Source organism: Misgurnus anguillicaudatus, chromosome 3 (assembly GCF_027580225.2).
Source record: "Misgurnus anguillicaudatus chromosome 3, ASM2758022v2, whole genome shotgun sequence".
NCBI classification, from domain to species: domain Eukaryota; kingdom Metazoa; phylum Chordata; class Actinopteri; order Cypriniformes; family Cobitidae; genus Misgurnus; species Misgurnus anguillicaudatus.
Window position 1 is genome coordinate 49114075 of NC_073339.2, and position 6318 is coordinate 49120392.

Sequence of the window (6318 nt, forward strand, 5' to 3'; positions counted from 1 at the left end):
GAGAAATCATGGAATGGAATTATATTGTTCACAGTTAATGGTGGAGGACGCGTGGGCAAACATTCTTTGGTGACATTCCTGATTAACCAGAAAATAAGGTAGGAAGATTTAATTTACATATGGTTATGGTTGTCTGGTGGAAGAGTTTGAGAGGAGAGAGGGGCGTTCCTCCCGTTAGACGTGAGTGGAAAGCCACCGTAAGGATAGTGTTCAACTAGCTCTGGCCCGATTTACTTTACATAATCTGCAAAAGTCGTTCATAGCCATGTTAACTCTGGTATTTCGCTCGATTGGTTTATACGTGTATTTTACAGCAGAGATTCGATGCGGCTGATCCGGCGCATAAAGCACATCATATCTAAATGTTATGTGTGATTGGCTTACGTTTAGACCAATGATTTTAAACTTCAGACAAGCCCCTCCCACGAGAAGGAAAACGATTGTCAATTGTGCCCAGCCAGACTCTTGCTGCGTCCGAAATCGCGTACTACCATACTATATAGTATGTAAAATGCCCTACTTTGCCTACTATATAGTATGGAGGTGGGCGGTTTCGGACGCAGCGTCTGTCTATGAAGCGAAGCAAAATAGCAGAGGATGGTATTACCAGGCTAGAGGCGAGTTTGCATCGTCCATCTTTTTATTTTTTACAGTCTATGGTTTCAACATGCTACAAGACAACTAATTGGACACGTTTTCTTTTTTAAAGCCAATCGTAAGTATTGGCAGTATTGTTTATACCCATTATGTATGGAAGATTACGAACAAGATATCTAAAACAGTAAGAGGCCCGTTTCTTGTACATTGCTTGCTCCGTTTACTGGATTTGATTGTTGATGATTTTGGATTATTTGGTTCTTCGAAGCAACAAATTTGATTATTCTTGAATGACAAGACAAATGTGCTACGGACCACACTCATTTGATGTTTATTAAAATGTTCCTGTAGAAAACACCGCAATCTGTCGTCTTTTACCAGCACTAATTGATGTCTCTCAAACAATATTACTTAGAACCAACAGAAGTTCACAAGTTTTCTCTTTTGAAACTCTTTATTTAAACAAGGACTGTGTGTTACCACGTCGCTTTGCTGGGTAAAAAAAATCTCACAATACATGACGACAAAGCAAAATTAAAAAGTTTTTTTTTTTTACATATTTTCCTTATCTCTGTACTTTTTACCAGACGTTTCTGTGCAGACTCCGCATATGCCGGACTTTAATTTCATGTAGACACCTACAAATATTGTTGCACTTACAGATTATTTCTGTAGGACTGTCATCTGAGAGGTCATGAGATACAGTAGCACTTTTTGCTCTTTTGATGTAAAATGAACATTAAAATGTTTACCACACGCTTGGGTTAAAGCAGTGCTTCTCAATTATTTTCTGTCACGCCCCCCCTAGGAAGAAGTAAACATTTCGTGCCCCCCAACTCTCTGCCGCGACTGTAAATAGTATCATTTGTCTATAAAATTACACATCTGCAAAACATTGTATCCTTATTAACAACAAAGAATAACTTTATTAACATTGTTTTTTAGTCTGTAACAGAAAAGACTTAAAATGCATCAATTTGCCTGAAATAAAAAAATCTATCCTTATTTACAGTATATTTTTGACCATTTAATACTGAAAAATTTAATTAAATATAATCAATAAATAATAATAAAAACCGCAAGCGGCTTATCAGCGTGTATGGGGTGTAATGTCTTTAAGTGAAGGTGCAAAAAAATCACTTCCTGAAAAAGTATTTTCCCCGGGGTCTCGCGCGCCCCCCCTGGTGTCGCTTCGAGCCCCCCCTGGGTGTCCCGCCCCACTATTTGAGAAGCACTGGGTTAAAGTGTTTGTCTTACGTAAAACTACACAAGAGGGGAAAACACCATCTCATAATAATAACAAACATCAAGAATTTAAAGCTACTTTGTTAGTAATTAAAGTGTTGTATTGGTTGTGGATTTAAGGAGGAGGAGCAGCTGCTCCAGAGATGATCTATTCTGTACAATCAATCAGTTTATATTAAACCTAAGATTAATCTCTCATAGGAGGCATAATGTGGATGTGCAGGAACCCTACCTGTTATAATTCGGCTTTTTAGTCAGGTAAATTAATTCAGGAGCATTAAAGTTTGATTTCACATCGATTTTAGTCTTTGACATTGCCTTACTCAGTCATTATTAGACTGTTTTTATGTTATGTAGGATAATTTCATGTAGTAAATTAAAAATAGCTTTAACTGGTATTACAAAGGAAGGGTCATTTCTGAAGTGCACCTATTTCATTGCTAAAAAATAACATTGTGTATTTGGTATAATACAATGTGTGGTTTATGATAAAAAAACATTTTTTCCACATACCGTACATTTTTGTAGCTCCAGATATCCCTGTCTTCTTGAAACTCACTGATTTTGTACAAAACTCATGGATGTCCCTGATTGGCCAGCTAATCTGTACGTTGTGACTGGCCTAAATACCTCTGATGTCAGCTGGAAGTGTGACACTCCTTACCATGTTCAAAAGATTCGCTCACAATGCAATGCTGACAGAAGTTAACTTACTCGGGAAGTAAACTGTTGTCTATAATCAGTGTGTTTGTTGTAGTCCAAGAAAAGAGATTTACGTTGGAGACGATAACTTTACTTTGGAGTTTATTGCGTTTGCATATCGTTAACATGTACTAATAGACATCTACACACCAAAGGAAAACAAAAATATGGAGTCTCTGCATCAAACACAGACATCTGGCCCAGATACTAGCCCTAACTACCCTAAACCTGATGACAGCAGCAGATCTGCATGTAGGGCTTTCTGCATCTACAGTGGTCTTTAGCTATGCTGAAAAGGCAAATACACTAAATGATTTAGATAAGGAAAGATGCCACCAGGGCCGGATCTAGACGTTGATTGATTACCATTTGGATAACCATATTTTAAATACCATAGTTACACAGGTTGTTGATGTTGAGACCATAATGAACCCGTGGTTATTGTGGTTTTGCTGCAAATTAAACAACAATCAAAAAAGTGCTTAATTAAGTTATGTAACCAACTTGCAAAACTATTGGTGAAATAATTGTACCATCAATGAAATTACAGATTAAATATTGTATTAAAGCATCAGCACCTGTAAATCTGAAGATAAAAAAGATTCTGCCTGTTTAAACCCAGTGTACAAGCTTACCAGTAAACATTGTTTTAACAGATGTAAAATTGATTGATTGTATACAAAGTTCATTTCTTTTTAAATTTCCATTTGATATGTAAAATAGCATTCATACTCGAATTAAAAATGTTTTTATTTCGGACACTCACGTCATCAGTGTTGTGTTGCTGATAGTTTAAACTGATAGATTTCATATTTCTCTTGTACGTGGTGAATGTGCAGTACAGTGAAGTGCAGGATCGTGTGATGCTGACCGGCAGACACATGGTTCGTGATGTGAGCTGTAAAAACGGCAACAGTAAGTTGGGCTGATTCTTTGAGTTTGTCACTGAGGACATTCAACGTTACAAAGAAGGTCGTATGAGAGGGCGCTGGTCAGGGAGAGCGAAGGCTTTGAGGAGCACATTATGGGATGGGAGTTCATCTCTCATATATGAGCTTAACTTCTCTCTTTCATACATGTATTTAGGTTTGTGAGGATCATCTGTGTTTTTTTCCTCCAGCACACAACCCAAGCTCTGTAGATGTTCTCTGAAAGTGAGACATTGAGTTAATAATTACAAGAACAAAAACCATGCATATAAGTGTCTAAGCTAAAGATTTGTGAGATGACAAAATCTCTTCCTTGTTTAATTGGTAACAACACCACCACATAAAAGTCCAGACACATTGGCTTAGAAGGCCATTAGAAACATCTTCTCTCAATTCCTTTTAGTAAAATGCATTGTTAGGTTGTATTTTAACCCTAGTCCTCCATCATTGTGTATATAATGTTGAACTTTGCACAGTTTAGGAGATTGAGCATGAAATATATGCGCTGAAAGATGTCTCTACTGATGAACTGTGGGTTTCTAAAAAAATGTCCTCTTTCTATTTCAAGCTAGTTTTGAGTTTACCTGACCAGTAAAGACTACTGAAGCTTTATTTTTTGTAAATAACTGGTTTATTTGGGTTGACCTTCTAGTTGAGGTTTGGGTGAGGTGGCCCCTCAAGGCTTCTCCAGTTTCTCCGAGTCGCGTGACTTTTGTTGATAACAATGCGTTTGTCATTTAAGTCTAAAAGGATTTGAAAAGCCTTAAAACCTTTCAGGTTGAACAGGGTTTCTGTCATAACAATCTGGTGAAAATGACAACATAACCAACATTTAAACAATTCAGAAATGATCATAGCCTTTATTGATCATGTATTCAGTTCAATTGCATGTGCAAAAGTTTGTGCACACAGCAGTCTTAGATAAATCTGCACTACGCTTTATCACAGACGCATACAATTTTGTGTGGTTCTTTAGTTATTGTTTAAATTTTTTGTTTAACTGCAAATCATATGGCCACGTTGTTACGTCTGATTTTTCCAAATGTGATGTGGACCGTGTGTAGTTGAAAACTTTGACAGGGATATTGCTTTTATCTGCACTCTGCATGCATGTGTGTGGAGAATTGCTCTACACGAAGATTTGTTTGCTCATTTGTGACTTTAAGACCTTAATGTGATTTTCTGTTTTTTTGTTTGACTGATATTACTATTGGCATTTGTTTGTTAAAGTACAAACATTAAGGTCATTTTATGCTTTCTCATTAAAGAACCTTGTCTTGCATAAAAACGGTGGCTTTTGATGCTTTTCAATGCTCTTTAATATCTAAGCTTAGTGGCATTTTATTTTGTTAGTTTCACATTCCATCTGCAGTAAGAAGGCTTATAGTTACAGAAGCTCAGTTTTAAGTTGATTCAGACCAATATTAATTCTTCAGTCTACTCTGATTCGTCTGGTGGCAGTAAAGCTCAGTGATGTTTTGTTGCTACAGTAACAAAGATCGAGACCTTGAAGTTGGCTGAATATTGAAATTTATAAGATTAGTTTATGACAAGTTTAGTATAACAGTCTATCAACAGAGCCATATTCAGCTCAACGTATGCCAGAGGATATCATACAAAGGTTATTTAAGAGAAGATTTGTTTTACAATGTGCAGTAATGCTGAGCACGCTTGACTCGTAGATAAATAACCCCGATGACCTGCATGAAACTAACTAGCTAACCCATCAAACAGACAATGAGTGAAAAGCACCCTGTCTTAAAGTCTGTGCTTCTGAGAAAAATAAACTCGTGTTCATCTGGAGAAGGATCTGATACGGTGATGTGGGTCTGATAAGCACAAGCCCTAAAATACTGTAAGTGTGTGTTGTGACGAGTCCAAAGATAAATTACACTGCTTAGTTTATAGCACAGCAAATTAGATATTATAATGCAATGTAACATTATAAAATACAAAGTTTTACCATACCATGACCTTGCATATAGAAAGCTACTCTAGACTTGCTATTGGCAGTTGTATTTGAGTAAAAAATAAATAATGAGCCGAGACTCCACACGTTTGTAAATTCTTTAACTCCTGTTTGTTACAAATAAAGTATTTTTAGAGTACAAACCTTTTCTTGCATATTTGTAAATTATGTTTTGAGATTACACCGATCATGTATGCTATAAGATGAAACTCTAATTGGTTCATTGCATGTTACATCCAAAACGCACCCATTACTCTTTACTAGAATAGGAACAACCCTTTTAGACTGTTAGCTGGGTGCACAAACAATTTTTTCGTTGTTAAATTAGCAAAAGTGGATTCGGACACCACCCTTTAGACTGTGCACCGTGAGCTTTAGACCATGCACTTATATCGTTAACCCTTAAGATCTATATTTTTAAATGTATTTCACAAGCAATAAATACATTTCTAATTTTAGAACCCATATGGCCAAAAACATTTCCTGGACAAAATAGAAAACTTTACATAACATGTCTAAAATATAAGTATGAAATGTATAAGTATGTATAAAATATAAAATTATAAGCATCTTTTTGCAAATTAAAATATATCTAATTTTAATCTTTAGTTTTTCTTTCAATGGGACATGAATATAAATGCTTTAAAATCTATTTATTTTTATAAATATATTTCAAAATATACAACACACGGTCAATAAATAAATTAGTGAAAAATACATTTTTGTAAACATACCGTACTTTAAAATAAATTTCGCCATACACTATATTGCCAAAAGTTGTGGAAACCCCTCCATATCATTGAATTTAGGTCTAAGGTGTATAAAATCAACCACTTAAGCATGCAGACAGCTTTTACAAACATTTGTGAAAGAATG